Below are 20,987 nucleotides of genomic sequence, written 5' to 3'. Positions count from 1 at the left end.
GGGAATATCTCTTGTTCCTGTGATGCTGCTACTTTTTTCAAGCTGGGCAAGACTCTGCAGTGAGATCAAAGTGATTATGGGAGATGTCTCAACAATAAGCAGGGGACCAGGAAGTAAACCTGCAAGCCAAAGCAGCAAGTATGACTACTGAATCAAGTAGAGAATGACTAGGGAATGAGCTAAGGCCTGACAAAGATGGCAACCAGACAAACTCCACGACGGACACCACTGTGTCATGCAGAACAGAGCCTAGCACGCAGCAAGTATGATTTCCATTATCTAGCATCCAAGAACACATCTGATCTAATGAATAAAAAAAAGCCTGTGCTAGCGGTTTTAAAAAGGAGCTGGAAAGGAAAAACAATGAGCTCATGCCTTCTGACCTTGCTTGTTTTTAGCCTGGTTACCTATGGCAACAAGGCTTGTGATCATGCTCTGTGTGTGCATGTGTGTGTGTGTATGTGTGCATGTTAAAGACAGAGAGAAAGTGACCATCAGGGTGTTCAATAACTGCTGAACGCTTTGCTAGTTTGTAGTCAGACCTGGCACTCGGATACAGGTCGCAAGGGTAATTAAGCTCCTACAAGTTTCGTGGAAGCAGGTGGCCACCAAGACTACAGAGACCTGTAGGTTTCCCAGGTTGGAGGGAAAGGCTGCGCTGTGCGTGCATGCCTTACTAGGCACTGGAGAATCCACACAGGAGAGGGCAGTTATGAATGTCCCAACCGAAGGAGAAGCATCCATCAGGACTTGCAGCGAAGCACGAAACAACCCGAGGAAATCAGCTTTGTCAGTTCTGGTGCTATGATAACACAAGACATTCTGATGACGTTCCTTTCCTATTTTTTCCTGGTGAAAGTTAACAGGGATGTCCCCATTGCTGGTCTTCGGGAAGCTGATCCTGACTGACAGCAAGGAGAAAAGAACTTCTAACTCGGACTTTTTTTTAAGACTGTTGTACACGTCAGTAGCCACACAAATAAAATGTTTTGCAAGACAAATGAGAATCAAAGATTTGATGACTGCCTTCTTCGACAAAGGGCCAAGAAACATCACAGGCAGCTTAGCTGGGTCCTCTAAAGGCAGCTGAGAAAAACTAAGTGTTGACATTGCTGAGGTCTGCCAGATGAAAAAGGATGGTTCATTTCTGGTCAGTGTGGTTTAGGAAGACCCGCCAAAACCTTCCTACCTATCTTTGTACGTAGCTTTCTGACACAGCAGGATGCCTTCTTTCATCTTCGCAGTAATTTTTAACAATGGAGAGGGAGCAAATGGCTATTCCAGACAGGAACCTTCAGAAACTATCAGCACCCCGGCCATTCAGATGGGATCCCCAGGCTAAACTCATAAGAGAGGTGAACAAAGTAGAATAAATGAGTGTAGGCCTATCTCCATAATTCAGTAACCAGCTGCCTAGGATCAGTCTACCCAACATGTACTGCTTGTTGAAGCCTCCACTTTGCTGAAACGTGTTTGAGGTAAATACTAGGTATCATTTGAAAAACAGATGTCTGTCCAGGGTTATACTGAAAAGCTGGTGGAGCCTGGAGGAGGACCTGGAAGTCCTGCTTATCAATGCTCTGTTTGAATGACAGAACCTAGGACTTCATTTGGGTTTGTCATATTCCCAGGACAGAGGAGCAAAGCCATTACAAAGTAGTTTGAAGAAGGAATGATGGCCGGTATTGCTGTCACTCCTTTTAGCAGAGAGTCATCTGTAGCATGAGGCTCTACATACATGCAAATTCCCTCTTTCCCGTAAAAGCCAAAATTGCCGTTTGTCATTGCAATGTACAGTTAAATAGCTATCGTGTTTGACTCCAAAGAGACGGCGCTCACTGCCTGATGAAATCGTATTTCTATATGTTGGCAGATCAATTTGGGATCCTCTGATCCAGAAGTCACTCCAGAGTCGTCTGAAAATAGTCTTTTTGTTTTGGTTCCAAGTCAGATGTGAAATGTTAAAATCTTTCTTCTCAATGTCAACAGGCAATATATATCTAAGGACAGTATTTGACCCTCATAGTTTTCCTTAATTTCCAGTATTGTAAAATCAATATTGTTTAAAAACTTAATTGCCATTTCCCAGGTAGATATATTTGTCACACTTGCAAACATGGCTTCCAAAACATTGATTTTTCTGGCCTCCTTATTTACCATCGACTATGTCCTCAGATCCCTTTTCTCTCATTGCACAAGCTTCTGACTACAGTATAAATATTCCCCAAGTTGTGAAATACTCCTTTTATGCACCTCTGTCCTTCTGCTCTTACACCATGCCCCTCATCTCTAAAACTGATACTGATCCCATGAAGTTCGGTAGGAGCAGTATCAAGAACCAGGCATGTAGCTTTTTCTTAGCTGGTTTTTAATTTGTGGCTGCAGTTTGGAAGGGATGGGGTGAAGAGGAAAAAAAGCCTAACTAAGCAAACCAAAATTCTTAGCGAAGAAACACAGCAACTATAACAACTTATAGATATAAAATAAAAATATGTTAATCTAATAGCATCTTTAATAAGCTTTTTGACCCCCCACAAATTTTAGAGACTGATTCCTGGTTTTGCAAATTTTTCAACCAGGTATCATCAGATGGGGAGATTTCTAGATGTTAGAATGTAACCTATAAATTTAACTAAATCAGGACCAAAGGTTTCAACAATCACAATTATTAGATTTGATTAAGATATCAGGTATTTGAGTTAACTTTATCTTATGGCACCAAATTAAGCAAACCATTTCATTTATGAGTTATGCGTCCCAAACAATCCAGCCAATTTCATGAAATGTCCTGTCATATTTCTTGATGATCCTGGCAGGCATATGTAATTAAAAATAAAACTTAGTATCTGTAGCCCTTCCCTGCCTTGTCCTCCATCCAAATATCTGCAGGTCCCAAGCCTGCGAACACGTACTTGTTTGAGGAGCCCTGCTGGCTTAGACTACTCACAAAATCAGACTTACTCATACGTACAGAAGTGTTTATAGCCTCAAACCTGAATCCCCAAGCTTGCAAGAAAGACTATCCCAAACAGTGACTGCTCAAAATAAGAAAACTTCAGTATATTTAGTGTTTTGAAATTTAAATGTGAAGTTACAGGGGGGAAATTCTCATTTGAAAGACAAGATATTTCTGAGGAAAATATTAGTAATATATATAGAAATAGAAGATTAGAATCATACAGAAATTAAACCCTGCTTCATATACCGCCCAGAGAGAAACATCAAGTAAAATATCAATTAAAAAGCAATGACTGGGATGGTCAACAATAAATGACAAGTAAATAAATTGATAATCAGTAGTTTAAATGGAGAAGAAAAAAAATCTACAGCCTTTGTTCCCAACAGCAAAAATTTTTTATATTCTTAATGTCAAAATTTTTAAAAAGAAGGAAAATATGACTGTTACTATGGAGTAAATATGAAAACAGGATTAACATTTATTTTTAATTTTCATATTTATTTAATAACATTTATATTAACAGATAACAGAATGATAAAATGGCAGTATGCTGCTCTGACAATTTTTTTTTCTGATCCAAGCTTGTTTAACATTTAGCTTCCACTACTACCTCAATGGAATTATTTTTTCTTCCTACTTTGGGTTACATTCATATAAAAAATTCATCCTAAACCTGCTTTGTTGGTTGTAAATGTGCAGGAGACTTTTGTTTGCATATGACTGAGCCAAAACATGCTTTCTTTATATATCTGAATTGCCCTTACGAAGCCAATGGGCTAGATCCTGCCTACGTGTTTTAGGACTAGATTCGTGGGACTCAGCAATATGGATTTGACTGCTACCTAAACGTGCAATTAGGTTTTGTTTTATTAGCTGTAGCAGTCACTATGTACTTTATATCAATAACCCCCTGACTAGCTATAGCAAGAACGACAGAGTAAAGTTTCAATTTTTTGTTTGTTCTTTGCTTCATTATAAAATTTGGATTTTTTTTTTTTTTTTCCCAAAGGATGCAAAGGAATAATACTCACGGCTAATTTTTAATGCTGGTTTTGCTCTGGCCCCTCAGATAAATAATTTCATTTACTGGAAACAAGACTATGGTAAATAATGTACGGAAAGTGAGCTGCATTTGGCCTTTACACACACAGGCTTGGAGTCTGTATCATGCCTAACAGACACACTTATCTTTTTTTTTTTCCCTACAAAACATTTGCCTGTGTACCGGACCCTTGAGTGAGCATGTACAAAGTAAAACTTTCATTAAGGCTTGCTGCTACTAGGCAAATGTGCTTCTTAACCAACTATTTTAAAACATCCTCAAGGTCTCCATTACAACCTAACTGCCTAAGTTTAGCATAAATAAAACAAAACTATTACAAATATTCCCTCAAATAAGAAGCCAAGCCTGCATTCACTGTGCATCCAAAACATCTAATTTCAAAGCGAGCCCCAAGTATTTTTGGTACTTTTTTGATGTTTAAGTTTCCTTCTTACGTTTTTAGCATTCAGTTATCTTCGGTTTTGCTGCTCCTCAACAGGCAGGTTAGCTCGAGCCTTGACACGGCAGCACTGAGGCAGGCTGCTGGCTCAGCTGATCGGTATCGGCCACCGCAACTCCACGGGACTTCACACGTGCTACACACCTACCGGTTCACAACACTGAAGCCCACTAAAGTTAGAAACGGCCTGGGACTAAAGGTCAGGCCCAGTTATAATATTTTGACGCAGATGTTCTCACGGACTGAGCTAGCGCGGCAGGGTAGACCAGCAGAGCACAACCTGGTGCCGCAGCCACGGCAGCGCTCATGCACGGAGCGGGTGGCCTCGGCATGGTGGCCCACGGCCTCGGCATGGTGGCCCATGTCCCCTCTCCTGCCCATTCACCTGGTGTCAGACACACTGACACAGCCTTACGTGTCTGCTGGCCTGAGACGGGGGGGACTGACTGCTCAGATGGGTTTCACCGGTGGCTGATGCCGAAGTGACCAAACAGGCACGTTTCATCGTGCTGTATGACCACAGTCTGCACCTTTCAGAATTCCCTTAGGTCCAAGATCTTCTACTTGCTCCACTGAAATTCTGTTATTCAAATCCCATACTGTTCAGGGCTGCTACAAGTGACAGAGAGCAAGTTGACTGGTTTCCTTCTTGACATCTTTTCCCGAAACTCCATCAGACCTAACTGTGGTTACCTTTTGGACACCAGAAAGTAGTGTCTCATAACTGTTAGATTCTATATACATTTATTCTTAAAGCTGATACAGAAATAAGTGCTGTATAGTTTGGGGGCTACCCATAAGGTTAAAAACCAACGGCCTAAAATTTCAAACTTGCTTGTCTGATGCTAGGCTCCTAAACTAGATGGCAGGGAAAGGCAAGCCAATAAATAAAAGCATTTTAAATCAAGGAACAACTCTTTGATGTAGTGTCTATGATATATACAGATGCAAAAGTCCATCTATGAAAGCAACTGGTATTTTTAGCTCTGTAATTAAGTAAGTGGACTTTGTTAAGAAAATTTGGATAGTAAAGTGAGCAGGATTTGACCCACAGTTGCTTTATCACTATGGAGAAAAAAAAAATTAAAAATCTCCTTTGGTGCGTTAGACACTTCAATACGTGTTCATGACTTCTCAGTCCCTGTGCCAGAGACATTACAGTCTGTTTCCAAATAAAAATCGTGACATGAAGTGATCACCAAAATAATTTTGATCTTCAAGGACAAATTAAAATGGAAAAAAGCAGCAAAAATTAATCTGTTGTTTTTACCATTGAAGTCTAGATGATGCCTGTTCCCCTAGATATAAAAAAATAGATACTCGTGCATAAAGAGGAGACCACTGTTCCACAATTCTTCTCCTGTACAACCTCATGCACGTGTCTACCTAACGCATGCACAAAGCCACAGTAAGAACTACACAAAACACATGTTTTCTGTATACAGACAGACAGATGGATAACATACACACAGCTACACGTGCACATGTACACACAGAAATCATGACAACTGTTTCCCTCAAATGAGCGAGGCTACTGAATGGGGCGATACAATTCCTTTTAAGTGAAAAAATAGCCCTTAATTTCAGTGGGGTTTGGATCAGATTCGGTTAAACTAGGTATGCACCTTATAGACACTTATGTTCAAACACATTTTTCAAAGCAACTATTGGAACAGCAATAATTTTGTGAAATCCCTCTCCAGCATAACTGTTTCACTATACAGGAGAACTATACTGCAGTTTCATGAACAACTTAAAATTCTATTAACCTACCCAAATGTCTTATAAACAAATGAACTGAGGATGGATTCATTTGATTCTATTTATTATTTTCAGTTACTATACTTTTCCTGTTTTTTTAATGCACATATGCCTACATATACGCACATATACCCAGTCCCCCACATACAGAGTCCTACTATACTAGTCTGAGTTTATACAAGAAATTCCTTTAACAGGAATGAATCAAGAGACTGATTTAGTTTAATATGAGTGAAAAGCAGTGACCATTATTTAATTGGGACAGCGTTAGCTAAAATTTCACATGTGGAGCGTGGGGAATACGAGGGGGGCATGCTCATGTGGTACCAGTGAGATCAGTAGTGTTTAATGGGTGTTACATGATTGGGGGGGGGGAAGACTGTGGTGTTTTGTAGATCAGAACACCCAAATTAATCTGTGAAGAAAAAGTAAAGATGAAATGCAATAAATATTATTTTATGCAGGACAATATTTCCTTCCATTTCAATCTCATCAGATTTTCCTGATTTTTTTTCTAAGATTGCTTTTCTTGCATGTAATATCTGCTTAAATTTGGGCAGCAAATAAAATAACTAAATCGTGATGTTTCTACTGTATACACATATATATCAACTGAACAAAATAAATGAAAGGGATGAATATGCCTCAAAAGAAGAGGTCAAATAACAACTTCAGAATAAAAAATTATCACTCTTGAACCAGTCCTTTTTGCATACGAGTCTAAAGGAGTTTTGCTAATGGCCTCACTGTAGGTACAGAACTGACTCCATAATCGCATGAACCATACAGGAGAGTAAACGAAGGTCTTATGCCCAAAGATATAGTATAGCTGGTTACAAGGGCTTCAGCACTCATGCTCATTTGGGAATCTTTAAACCTATTGGCATGAAAGTACTTGGTCACATTTTGTTTACTGAGTGCTAAACTGCAGGATCTCCACTCTCAGTTTTGCAGTTGCATTATACATATATTTTTAAAACCCATTACATTGGGAAAGGCTTAGTTGGAATATGAATAATCAGAGAAGGAAACAAGCTAGCAAGCAAGGTAGCAATGGTTTGTGTGATACAAGTTTGGAAGGTCTCTGTTCAGTTGCCAGGCAATAATTGTTAAGTGTTACCAAAAAAAAAAAAAAATTAAAAAAATACCCCCATTCTCATTTTTTGACAACCTGAGCAGAGAGGACCTGGAAAACCAAATATTCCTCTCAGGCTTTGAATAGTCCCTCTTCCCTGGAGTAGATGCAGCATGGGGCAGTGAATTAATAAAGCCAGACTATCTATTGCTAATGGGTTTACTAAGCGTGTGAACAGAGAACCAGCCACACTGCCAGAACTACATCCTATGGAAACTGTTCAAAATAACAACAGATAGAAATTCACAGAAACCAGGAGCCTTCAGGGAGGGCTGTAAGGTCTTTATCCCACTTCTGTGACTGGACAATTAAAAGTGAAGCAAAATTCAGTGAGAGCTTGATTTTCAACACAATCAAGGTATTTTTACCCATTGTGAAAAGGAAGGGAAACAAATCTCAGTAGTGCAAGACAAAAGGCCTTCCCCTGCAAGTATCTGCTTCTCTGAGCAGCGCTGACTGCTGTGAGGAGCCCTGTTGTGGTCAGGCTAAGTCCTCTTAGAAGAGTGCTTGGAAGAGGAAAGCCCTTGCTGGATCAGGATGTAGTTATTTACTCAAGAAATAGCTGCTGGGTTTGCAAGTAATGTACAAAGCTTTGTATCACAACAGACTGCTGGTGAATACAGCCACCCATAAAAATATTTCCCTGACTATATGGTTAAAATTGGGGTTAAAAAACTGAATGGAAGTTGCAGAAATGCAGGCAATCACAGGTCAATAAACATTTTTTTTTTAAATGTCCTCGACTCCGTAAACTGTGATATAATGAAATAGTCTGCCCTGTACTTCAGCATAATTAATACTGAATAGGCCTTTTAAAAGTTAGTAAATATTTAGGAAATGAACTATAATTTTCTTAGTGTACAGTAAAACCTGTGAATCAGTAAACCATCTTTAAATTTTTGTAAAACTTATATGTATCAAGAAAAGGATCACATTTTGCCTTTGTGATTTCTGCTGTGGATCTGCATGCACATGTGTTTGTGGACACGTGCACATACAGGTCTGTCCATGCACCCATAAAATAGTCTTCACGCACATACACAGACTTGTATGTTCACAAATACCAGGTAAGAAAAACTAAAGAAGAACAAAAAAATGTACCTTGTATAATTGTTAGGAGTTAAAACTATTGCGTCAATTTAAAATCATTATGTAAAAAATATCATGGTTTCTGAAACTAATTTTGTTTTAAAGAGCAAAACCAAAAAGCACTTGGAGAAACTAAAAAAAAAAAAAAAGGGCAATACTGATCTCTCATTTTATAGGCTCTTTATTGTTGTATTTCCTTCAGTTTGGCCAGTAAAAAAAAACAAAACAAGAGAAAACCTAAAAAATCTGTTGTTTTTCTTCCTATCCTAGCCATTTTACCTCCTTGCTGTCAGGTACTAACACAAATCAGTTGCATTTGGCCTTTTGACATGAAAGTATTTTAATTTAATTTAAAAACAGAAGACAATTTTTTTTTCTGTTCCTTCTCACAGCATTTTTTTAATTTTTTTTTTTTTTTTAAGGAAAAACACGAGGCTTTAATACGTCGTTGCCATAAGTCCTTCAAGATGACTTTTAGGGTCACACTTCAACATACCATCCCTTACACTCCAAGTCTGCTGAGCAGAGCTCCCAAACGTTTCAGCTTAGTGACTTGACACCCTGTTCTTTTATGTCACACTACAGCCAAGTACTTCAACCTCTTAAGAAAGCCTAAAGACGAAGGTGCGGGTGACCTGCCAGTATATGGACTAGAACAGTCAGAAAGTTGGGGGTTTTTTCTTGCTCCTGCTTTTCTTATTTGGTTCAGTTAGGTTGGCCTTTTGCTACAACTGCGTGATAAAAATGCATGTCTATGAACGTACACAGACACACACAATTATTTACAAAACTAAAAAAAACATAGAATACATGTTAACAACTCCTATTTTCCTTCCTTCCCACCCTTCCTTGCCTCAACTTCTCGTCGAGCAGGGAGCACACGCTCCCTTCCATGGCGTGTAGCTTCCACTGCTGTGTGCAGCGCCGTGCAGCTGGGTGATCCGTTTCTCACCCAGCCCCGTGCCTGCAAAGCCCACGTCAGCCCTGCGCAACAGGCGCAGCAGCACACGCCGCTGAGGCGAGGAACCTTAACACCAAAGCCAGCAGCCAAGGGGGAGATCACACTTACATTGACCGGCCCTGACATCTGCTCCCTCTGCTCCATGATGAACTTTGTGAGCGTCCGAGTGCCAGAAGACAGTGGCCAAGCTGGCTAGTGACCACGTCTGCTGAGCTGCCTGCTTGGACTCCAGCTCATTCCTCTGCCTTCTGCCCTGCCTTCCAGTTTTCCCCTCCTGTGATCACCAGGAGCGCTCATCTTGTGTATTGTAGGAAACAAGGCGGGAGGAGCAGCAGAGGAATCAGCTGAGGGCCCTCTCCAGGGACAGGCGTCCAAAGAGGTGGGTGAAAATCTGGGAGACACAGTGGAAGGAGAACAGAGAGACAGTGTGCGTGTGCCTGAGTCAGGACAACGGAGAAGGAGGAACAATGAAAGAAAATAAGGGGAAACCAGGAAATTTAAAAAAAAAAACAATTATAAAAAGGATTGAAAGAGAAGACATAGGAACTGCCTTGCCACGTTCATATCATGAGTTGCATTTAGTCATTTCTCTACCTGTGCCGTATCATACTTCCCCAGCAGATGTTCCCGTGAGGGTAAGGAGGGTGACTGAGAAGCGTTGCTTTGATGAGGGCGAGTCTGGGAACCAACAGTGGACAGATTTTTTTAAAAGCCTACGTGTCAGTCTGCTAATTCATTGCTTTTTTTGGCTTCTTAAGTCCTGATTTGGAAGGAAAAGAAAGTTACCAAACATACTGCCAAAAAACAACACTCCCCAAAGCCATGTCATCTCTCCCCGTACTTTAGGATGTCCCTCTTTCTACCTCCTTGAGAGGAAAATCAATTCCTCTTCCAACCAGGAATTCAGCCTGGCTCTGCGTTTGGGAAGCACGGGCTGGAGACTCTCGGAGGAGGAAGAGGCCACACGGGCAGACCTACGGCAAGGGCTGAGAACCGTGCCCGGGCAGGGAGCCCCTCACTGCACCACCCCTGCCCTGGGGATGAAGCAACAAACAGCAAATTAGCGATGAGTATCCGTTTGCTTCAAAACTGGCACACGTATTGGCACAGCCAGGAACTTCTAACAGGTACGTCAGGACTTTTTCACATTCTCCTAACAGATAAATAGCTTACGTACATTCTCTCTCTTCCCCGCTACTGCTCCTACTGGTCTTCTCTTCTCATAAACCATTGGCCATTTCTAATGTGACAAAACAGAGCACAGGAACACATGCTGAGAATTACCCAAAATATAACAACATAATTAAAGAGGTTTAGAAAGGAAACCAGAAAGTGATAGAGACCTGGCATCAGCTGGCCACTAAGGACATGGGCAGCTCCGCCAGACATGCAGAATTTTAGCAAGTCACCCAGCCAGGCTTTCCAGATAGAGAAAGGCAAGGGCATTGAGAGTTTCTGTGTTGGCTTTCGTGTCTTTCTTTGGATGCTCGTAGCTCATGGTACTTATGTCAAATTAATACTGCTGACTATATGTTCTGTATATTGAGGTTAAATAACTGACAGTGTCATGGCTGCTGGCCACTTCCCTAACCCTTCCCCTAAATAACTGGCCTTTTTTGTCTTTACTCCTCTCCCAGGAGATGCTGACATTTTTCCCGGAGTGGACACTATGTGCCATTCACTCAGCACAAGATCAGACACGCTCTCTTCCAGGCCGCTTCCTCCTTTCCCTCCCTTTGCTTGCACTGAGGGTGGACACCAACACAGGCACTGACTTACAGCCGTACAGTTGGGACTGTAACGCGACAAGCTGCACAACAGCACGTGTTTTTTCGGTGCTTGTCCCGATTCCGCCGTTGGAAAATAACCTTATTTGCTTCAGTAAAGCTATAAGGGTGCGGTGGGCCCTGCTTCGGCAGCGCTCTCTGCCTCCCACACCGATCTGGTAGAACTGTTCACGTGAGGGCAGATGATTCAAGGAGGAAAAGTGGAAGAAGCGCGTCCTTTAAAAACTAGAGGTAATTTCTCCATGGCAGTTTCCCACTGCTTTCCATTTTTTTCCTTCAACCATGCACTCATTTTGAAAACGCATTGTTTAGAACAACCAAATTCTCAGAAGAATTTTTTTTTTTGCAATTCCCTTTTTCCGAAAGGTTTGCACGCAAACTGAGAATGTTCGGGTTTCCCGGGCAGTTGAACCTCGTCTGCTTGGGCAGAAGCCCATGATAGCTTACGTTATTTAGCGCGGCATTATCCCATACTGTTTACTTACAGCTCGCTGAAAATAAGGGATGATGGAACACATTTTCCTGGGCACACCCTGACTTTATTCTTAGCAAATTGTTTACTATATTCTCGGCCTAGAAACTCACGTTACTCCGAGCCCTTTTTAAAAACTATGTGGCCAACTGGAACGGCCACTTTCAGCTGTGGGGAGAAGTTGACACTAACCCTTTCAGTACCTCCACTGGCTAGCAAAGGGGGCAACTTCAGAAGACAGCCTGGCCACCTCCTGGGAGACAGAGCTGCTGCAACGGGAGAGCAAGGAGAACAGAAGGAAAACAGGGATTTGCCAAATTCAGAGAACGAGGTTTGGGGATGGAGGAGTCCTCTAATAAAATAAACAGAAGATTAAATTCACCTCCCTCTTCTGCCATCTCCCATACATGCCTGCTTAGGAGAGAACCACGCTGTGCCTAGACGTTAGGACTAACAATGCCACAGCTCAGCAACGTTGCACAGACACAGGGGTCACATTTTGCTTCTGGCTGGACTCGAAGGAATCGTCCCTTTTCTCCCGAGGAGGTTAATGCTGCATCCTGGTGACCAGCACGGGTACCATCGGTACCGGCATGCACGTCCTTGTCACTGCACTTACAGCTCAGCCCGTGGCTACCTGCACAGGGACAGGAACGCTGGTCACGGGAAGCACCTCAGCTGTGCTGGGGGCCGTACCGTGGCCACGCGGAGCGGACGGCGCGTACCAACCCCGGGGAGGTTCTACAGGGACTAAAGCTGTACTAGAAATGAGACTCACATTGTGCTGCTACCATGAGGCGCTTCTCCACGTGCAAGTATAATAATTAAGAAAGCATCTTCTATCATCCTTCCAAACTCATCCGAACCACAGCACTAAATATGCTGTAAAACACAGGTGTCATTTTTAAATGGAAACTTTGAGTTTCTTATTAATAAGAAACTTCTTATTTTTAAATGGAAACTTTGAGCATCACAGGGACCAGTTTTGTAACTCTCTTTTACAAGTTAGGAAGCTTGACTATCCAGAATTAAAACAAAGTGTTAGAAAAAAAGTCCATTTTATATTCATACACGTATGTATTCATAGACATCCGTGTGCACGCATGTGTGCAGTCAGCCCTGTGCCTAGGCCACTCACACAGAAGTTTGCCTGTATTTCAATCAGGTGCAACTCCTTCTCCCTGCTCCAGACAACGCCCATGGACACTGCTGCAGGTCCAAGTGTATCTCTTCCCTGGTTATATTTACAAATGGATTATATTTACAAAGAGAAACTAAAGTGAAACAGCATAGTCTCACTTCAGACTAGGTTTGGCTGCTGTAGTGCTCCTTTCTGAAATTTGGTAAGTCTACACCCTATATTTTTCCCCAGACTGCTTGTCACGTCTGCAGTACCATAAATCTGCTAACCTTTCCTACCACTTCTGCTGCTAATTAGGCTTCGTCAGGGTTTTCCCTCTTACACTCCCTAGGTTAGATAAATGCAGTGGCAGCTAAGCGTGCTGTAAGAACCATGGTTATCAGAGCAGCTCCAGTGGTCACGCTAAACAGGTGATAATAACAGTGGGAGTATTTTGGCAAAAGAGACTTGTGTGGACACTGCCAGCGAGTCAACAAATCCTACTTAGCGTTCCCTAAGTAGTCCCCATAAAATATTTCAGAGAAAGAAAGAGAAATAATAACTTTTTGTCCTTTTGGGGGGGCGGGGGGGCAGGGGGGGGGGGGGGAGAGGCGACATGACACCAACCAAACTACCCTGCCCCCACCGAACCTGGGGTGTATCTAACAGTATAAAAGCCAGAAGGTATTTCTTTTAATTTCTAGAAAACCCCCTCCAAAAGTATATTTAAGAACTACTAGCATTTCAGCAAGAGTTGACAGTTACTGAAAGCTACAGAAGCAACAGCCACCACAAAACTTGCCTGAAAATATAATAATAAAAATAAAAGTTAATTTATGTGTGTCCTTTATTAGAGCGATCTCTATAGCCAGAAATGAGATGGCAGCATACCACAGCTAATGCAAATATTATAGCCAAATGTATTTGTGGTAACAGATTTAAAAGAGAAAGAATGAGAGCTGATGTGCAGATGATCTGTAAAAGATTCGAATACTAATAAAAATTGGGGGGGGGGGAGGGTAGAAGGAGGGGTGGGTAAGAGTGTTAATCATTATTTCATGAGGCCTGTATTCACAAAGCAATTTTTTACAGATGGTTGGAGGTATTTCTCAGCCCTTAACTGACAGGAATACAGGAGGCTCAGAGGCCTTAAGCAGCAATTCTATTCATAGGCCCTTAGCCTTTATATAATTGTATTAAGTGCAGTAACAGACGTAAATTAACATGCACTGACCCCACACTCCTAGCAATGTATGCCTTGACCTTTTAAAAAACCTCAAGAGTAGTACTAGTTTAATATTTGATACGTCCTCTTTTGGGGGAGATTAAATGCTGGTCTAGGATGTGTATGTACTTGAGGCTCTAACAGGCCTTTTCCATCTTTGGCTACGAGGATCTGCTTTTCCTTCCTATCTTTAAATAAGCAGACTTTGTCTATTTTGGTGGTAAACTAGCTGATACCAGTAAAGCACTGCTAAGCTTTATGGGTCCTAATGAAGTGTTCGACCTAAGTCAGGTGGCAACGCAGCCCCTAACCTCTGAAGACATCTGCCCATAATGGCAGCTTCCTGAAGGAAGACATTTTTGTTGTTTTGCAGCAAATCGTACATCGCAATTCGTGGGCAGATAACGGCCGTCGAGGAATTAGATGCCAAAATGAAAGGACAAAAATGGACTTCTTGCAAAAAGCCTTCCTATGCATGCTATTTATTCATAAATTGAATTTAAAATTTAAAATACAGTAAATGTAAAGAGACTTTGCTGTAGTTACTTATCTATAAACTTTTAATTTTGTAACTGGAATGTATTCCCTCTTTCTCCAAAATTGCCAGGTCTGGAAACAGAGCAGGGACGATCACTAATCACGACTGAAAACAAGGGAATGTTTCATTGTTTTACTAGGAGGGGGTCCTTTTGCTTTTAAAACACGTGCTCTTAATTAGTTTGCCTCTCAATTTTCTACCTCACGGTTACAGTGGTAGGCAGAAAATTGTACTAGCTGTCTCAAAGATCATGGATTTAAAAAAAAAAAAAAAAAAAAGAGAAGAAACCTACGAGACAAAAACTACCAGAACTGCAAATGTCGGACAAAGCATTTAACTGTGAAGTCAAAGAGAACATTAACTAGCGAATAAAGGAAGAAAGACGAGGTAAAGAAGGAGATTTTAGGCAAAGCCCCCTAATATTTTTTCCTCCCTGCCTTCTTACAACGACAGGTTTCACTCGAAATCAGCGCGACGGCCTTTTTTCTAGAGCATTGATACAAACTTGAGGTGGATTTTGCCGCCTCTTTCAAGGCCCTCAGCCCTCCTCTGCCAACCCGAGCGCTCCCCCGGGGTGGGCGAGGGGTGGGGGCCTGTACCCGGGGGGCGGCAGGTGCTGCCCTGGGCCCCGTCTGGGCTGAGGGCCCTGGCCTAAGGCTGCGTTAGGCCAGGCCTGGCTGGAACCACCACCGGGGTCAGAGCAGAGGGTGGCAGCCGGGGAGACGGGTTGGGGGGCTGCAGCGCGGACGGTGCCCGGGGAGGGGCCCGCAGCCCCCCAACGCGTGTCCCCGGCCTGTGTGAGGGCCCCGAGCCCCCCGCCTCGGCCCGAGGGAGCCCCGGGGATGTGGGGGGAAGCCCGCTGCGGCGCTGCTCTCACCTTCCCGCCGCCCTCGCTGCTCCCCGGGAGCCTCCGGCCTCGACGGCGCGGTCGCACCTGAGGGGAAAAGGCAGAGGGAGAGGAGGGTTAAGGGGGGGCTCCGCTCCTCCCCGACTCACCTGGCTGCGCCTCGCCCTGAAGGCTGGAGGGGAGCGCAGAGCTGCCCCCACGCACACAGACACACCCCCCCCCCCGTGGAGCCCCTCCAGGCCCGCAGCAGAGGGACGAGCGGCCCGGCCGCTCCCTCGGGGGAGGCGAGGCCAGCCCGGGGCGAGGAGAAAGGCGAGGCGGTGGCGGCCCGGATCGCCCGACGTGTCCTAACTTCCCTGCTGCGGGTAGAGACCTCGGAGGCCCGAGGGCAGGGAGAGGGGCAGGGCGGCGGGGGGGAGCTGCCCCGTGGAGCTGCGGCGGCTGCGGGACGCGGGTGGGGGTAGCCCCCGAGCAGAGAGGAGAGGTCCCGGCTCCCTCCTTCCCCCCTCCCTCCCTCCCTCCCGCAGCACAGCAGCAGCAGCAGCCCTTAGCATGGCAGCAACAGTTGGCTGGCAAAGGTAAAGAGACGTGGAGCTGCACCACCGTGGCTCGGATTTCCACTCGCGCCTGAGCTGCTCCCCCCCCAAATCACTCGTGGTTTCAATCCTCTTGAGGGACGGCGGTAGGCAGGGAGGAGAGAGGATGCTTTTTTAGCCTTAGCTTGGCTGATCCCTCTTACCACTTCTCTTTTCTTTTTTACCAAGTTCCCTCTAGTACCTTGCCTCTCCCTTTAAAATATGCTCACATGAATAAAACCCCCGTAAAGAGGTTTGCTGGCGACCGGAAAGGACAAATACCTTTTTTTTTCCCCTCTAAATAGAAGAGGATAAATAATTATGAAAATGCGAGTCTACTTGCAAGATGTTGTGACCCTTCCACCTATGTTTTCATCAAGCCAGCCAGTGCTCAAGCTACGTGTCCTGAGCAAGAAGGAAAGGAGGGAGGGGAGCAGCGAGGTGCTTTTCCTTCGCCTTCTTTCCTCGCTTATCCCTTAGCCGGCCTTTTACTCTTTTCTAAAGTGCAGGCAGGTCTTCAAAATCTCTTTTATCTCTCGAGAAATATTAACTCTTAGCCTCGACTGTGGTCCTCGCCCGATCTCTCCAATGCAGGCTTCCCTGAAATGCAAGATCAGCCCTTTCTCAGCCGGATCTCCCTCCGTGCCGCTGTCGGGGGAGCAGAGGGGAGAACCCTTCTAGTTTCTAACAGTTGAGACATTCGATCGCCCCCCCACCTCCTTTTTATTTTACAGCCGGGCGAACCATAGGCCCCTGTGTTGCGTCAAGCGGCCACTCTGCTACCAACTTGCTGCTCAGATCTTGTCTCTTTTCACGAGGCTGATCTGCACGGACAGATCTGCTCTTAATCGCTCCTTCTTTTGGGGGGCGGCAAGCAGGGAGGATTTCTCTTTGCTATTTATTTCTTGCCCACGGAATCCGGGCTGGTAATTACTGCAAAGAGAGGGAAAATGCAGCTTCCCCAACTCCTGCCTGAGATGCTCTCAGTGCTGTGTGCATGCACAAGGCAGTTTCAGAACCAGAGAGCTGGTGCTGATGCTGCTTTGCTCGCTTGCAACCACATCGTCCAAAAGCATCGCCTCGGCTGGGTTTTCCCCCGGATTCCGCCTTTTTTACCCTTTTCGGGGCACTAGCTTTTGGGGAAAGAGTGATCGGAGAGATCGCCGGACTGCAAGTTGCTTAAAATCAGGTTGGAAGTGGGCAGGGGGGAGGGAGGCGCCTTTGGCAAGCGCTTCCATGGTGCATCTCCTGCTAACTGGGGTCTCCCCCAAACCGCGGCGGATCCGTGCGCCTCCCCCTCCTCCTCCTCCCTATTATTTATGGGGTGATCCCAGTAAATCCCACCCTCCCCCCTCGCAATAAGCCGAGGCGCCCGATTACAGAGCATTTAATGAATCGCTCCGAAGATTTTTTTTTTTTATGAATTAATCTCGATCAACTAGGACACCCATATTTTTTAAACGCGGCTATGCCCTGGAAGGACGGGAGGGGGAGAAAGGTGAGGGTAGGAGAACTTTTAGGAAGTTTTATTCTATTTTTATTTTCCATTAATGAAATAAAAACCGCCATACAGTTATCCGAATAAACGTGTGATCTGCTCCGTTAGGCAAAAGTCGATTAAAAAGTTAGGCTAGTAGGCGACGGTGAATATTTGGACGTCTGGGGGACCAAGCGGAGTAGGAAAGGGGAAAAGGGTGTTATTTCTCTCGCTACATATATATCTAGAGAGACACATATATACACTCACAGCATGGGGGGGAGGGGGGGGGCCGGACGGGGGAAAGGGAAAGGTGCCAGGAATTAATAATAGAAGCCCACAGAGTCTAGATAAGTCCAAGGCTCGGCGATCGCAGCTGCTGCTCCTTCGGCGAAAGCGCCTCCGCGAATGCTTTTTGGGGTAAGGGCTTCCCGGGTAGGTAGTTATGTACAGCAAGCCCAGACCGCAAAAAGATTCGCGAAGGACAAAGTCTCCCGCGGCTTCCTACATCCATCCATCCGGCTGCCACCACAACATCCACAGGACCCACGGGCGATCGGCTCCGCCATCCCCCGCCACGCCGTGTCCCACCCCCCATCCCCACCAAGTCCCGCTGCGAAAACCCGGGACCCCGCCAGGGCGAGGCGGCGGTGGGGAGGGGAGGGGAGATGGGGGGGGTGGGGTGGGGGGGGGTCCCACCGCCGTCCCCCTTCCCCCCCACCCCCCCCCCCCTCGGCGGGGCCGCGGGAGCGTGGCGGAGCGCGGCGTGTCCGCGGCCCCGCTCCGCGCGGAGGCTCCGGCGCTGGGCACGGGCGCTGCGTAAAGAGAAAACTCTCCCCCCTGAGCGCTAAATAAATAGAGAGCAGGCGGGCAGCTCATTGGTGCGGGCTAAAATCGTCACCCACCAATCAGGCGGCGCCTCACATTGCCTAGTTCGGCTTTTTTTTTTTCCTTTTTTTTTTTTCCCTTTTTTTTTTTTTTTTTCTTTCCCGAAAGGAGGAGAGGAGAGAGAGGAGAGGAGAGGAGAGGAGAGGAGAGGAGAGGAGAGAGGAGAGGAGAGGAGAGGAGAGGAGAGGAGAGAGAGGAGAGGATGAGGAAAGGAAAAAAGGAAGGGAAAGAAAGAAAAAAAAAAGCAAAAACAAAAAGGGAGAAAAAAAAAAAAAAGCCCTCCCTATGTTTAATCACCTAATCCGCGACAAGAGCACGTCCGAGAGCGCGGCCGAGCCAGCCCAGACCCCCTCCTCGTCCCTACCGCCCCCCCCGCCCAGCCCCTCTCCGGGAAGCCGCTGCCAAAGGGGCGCCGTTAAACCGAGGACCAGCCCCGTCGCCGGGTCCCCCCGGGCGCGGAGCCGCTGCTCCCCCCGGCGGGGGCGCCCCGGGGCTGCCCGCCACCTCCCGGCGGGCAATCGGGGACATGGGGGACCCGCCGCTGACTCCCCCCCCCCCCCCCCCTCCCCCCCCAGCACGGCGAGGGGAGCCAACCAGCCCCGAGGGGCGACCCAACCCGGGGCGGCGGGGGGGGCGGGACGCCCCCTCCCCTCCGCTCCTTCGCGCCGTAACACCGTCGTGGGCGCTGAGCCACCCCGGCCACCGCCGCCGGCGGGGACACCCGCTTGGTAAAAGTTTCCAGGACATGTCACTGAACTCCAGAGGTCTTCTCCTGAAAGCCTGCGGGGAACCAGCGGCCCCGCCAGCGCCCGGCGGCAGCGGGACCAAGAAACACACGTCCACGGCCACGTCCACGCCGCGTCCCGCCCGCCTTGGGGCAGATCCCCGCGGGGCACCGGAGGGGACTCGCACCTCGGCCCGAAACTCCAGAACTTGCAAGTCCACCGCTTGCCCCGCGGCGGCACCGGGGTCCCGCGCGAACGGCGCGGGGAAACCCACGCGAGACACCTCCGCGCCAGTCCCAGCCCGCACCGCCGCGGCTCCCTCCCTCCCTCCCTCCCTCCCCTCGCCGGCACCGGCGCTCCCGCCCGCCACGACGCCCCGCGCCCCCCAAGCCCCCGGCGAGCCCAGCGGCAGCGGCAGCGGCGCGGCGGAGCGGAGCGCGGGCAGCGCGGGCAGCGCGGGCAGGGCGGCCGGGGCAGCGCAGGCAGCAGAAGTTTGAAAACCCCCAGCACTTACCTGGCGGGGCGCGTCCCTGGCCGCTCCGGGGAGTCCCGCGCGGGGTGCAACCATCAAACCATCACCAAGAGTGTTTTGGGGTTTTTTGTTGGGTTTGGGGGGTTTTTTTTGCTTTTTTTTGTTGTTGCTTTTTTTTTTTTTTTTTTTTTTTTTAGAAAGCCCAAAAGCAAAACGTCCCTTCCTCCAGGTATGTATATAAGTTACTGTACTGTGTGGGAGGGTCACGATCTCACTAGGTGCAGAAGATTCCCCAGGATTAACCCCTCCTCTCCCTTCCCCTTCTGCAACTTGTTGAGGATTTTATCCACACACACACACACACACACGCGCGGGCACACGCACACACACGCACACACACGGACGGGAGAGCAAGGAGAAAGCGAGCTCCGCGGAGTCCGGCTGCCCCCCGACGCCGTTGTGATTGGATGGTCTTTTCATGGAAGAGGGGACGTCTCAAGTCGAAGTCACGATTTCTCCTCAGTTTGGAACCATCTGTGACTGGAGCCATGACGCAGCCAGAGCACATTACTCACTTTTACAGTCACGACTTGGAAATCCGTGCAGTTTCCAACCAAAATTACACCGCCACCATTGAATTATTTAATAGGATCCAGTTAAGGGTAATCTTATGCATTGTGCCAAGAGAGGCAACGATCTAGGAGGGGAGGGCTGGGAAGGCGAGGGAGGGGGCGAGGAAGGAGGGCATTTCTTGTTTCTAATGACTGTTTTATAGCGATATATTAAGAGTTGCAATGATTGGCTACACGTGTTGTAAGGGGATTTTTTTGCTTTAAAAAAAAAAAAACCCCAAACGACCAAACAAACAAACTAGATCTCGGGTCCGCTTGTAAATACGACCACGCAAGCTCGGGGAAGGGACGGTTTAGACACGAAGGGCAGCCGTGGGTGGAGTACCGTGCTGTGAATTCAGGCGCTGGTGGTTGATTAATTGCAAGAAATTATGTCTTTTGTGTGCCTAGATTAGAGCCATTGCGGGCGGGCTGGGCCGGGAGGTGCCCTCACCCCCCAGCCCCCTGTGCCGTGCTACCCTGGTGCTCATGGCTGCATCATGCCATTGTCTGCAGGATCCGCAATTCTTGCCGGGCTTTGTGTGGTAGGTGCACCATTTTCTAAGCTTGCTTTTACTGCGAGGCTACGGCCAAACGTGCCGAGGGGAAAGCCGCTGCCTTGGCTATTGTCTGCCTTGGGCGTTTTGCCACCCCTTGCAGGGCTGAGGCTGCGGCGGAGCCCCCCTCCACGGCGGTTTCGGAGGGATACCGTGGTGCGGGATCACGGGGGGTAGGGGGGAGGAAGGAGGGGGGGGGGGGTGCATGGGAGCGCCGGGCGGTGTTTCCGTGTCTCTTTTAATGCAATCTGATGACATGTCTTTGCTAGCCGGGATGCCCCTGAGC

General features: G+C 46.8%; 1 long non-coding RNA gene across 1 annotated transcript in view; it reads right to left on the bottom strand.

Annotated features, from left to right (window-relative positions):
- Positions 1-20,679, bottom strand: part of LOC141916892 (uncharacterized) — a 63,657-nt gene extending 42,978 nt beyond the window's left edge. Inside the window, exons 1-2 of the long non-coding RNA XR_012621219.1 lie at positions 19,576-20,679; positions 15,427-15,483 (exon numbers count right to left, since the gene is read on the bottom strand). This is a non-coding gene — a long non-coding RNA (uncharacterized LOC141916892). The remainder of the gene's footprint in view (positions 1-15,426; positions 15,484-19,575) is intronic.
- Positions 20,680-20,987: the final 308 nt, after the last annotated feature.

This window comes from Strix aluco, chromosome 31 (assembly GCF_031877795.1).
Source record: "Strix aluco isolate bStrAlu1 chromosome 31, bStrAlu1.hap1, whole genome shotgun sequence".
NCBI lineage: Eukaryota > Metazoa > Chordata > Aves > Strigiformes > Strigidae > Strix > Strix aluco.
This window is presented reverse-complemented; position numbering and strand designations above follow the sequence as displayed.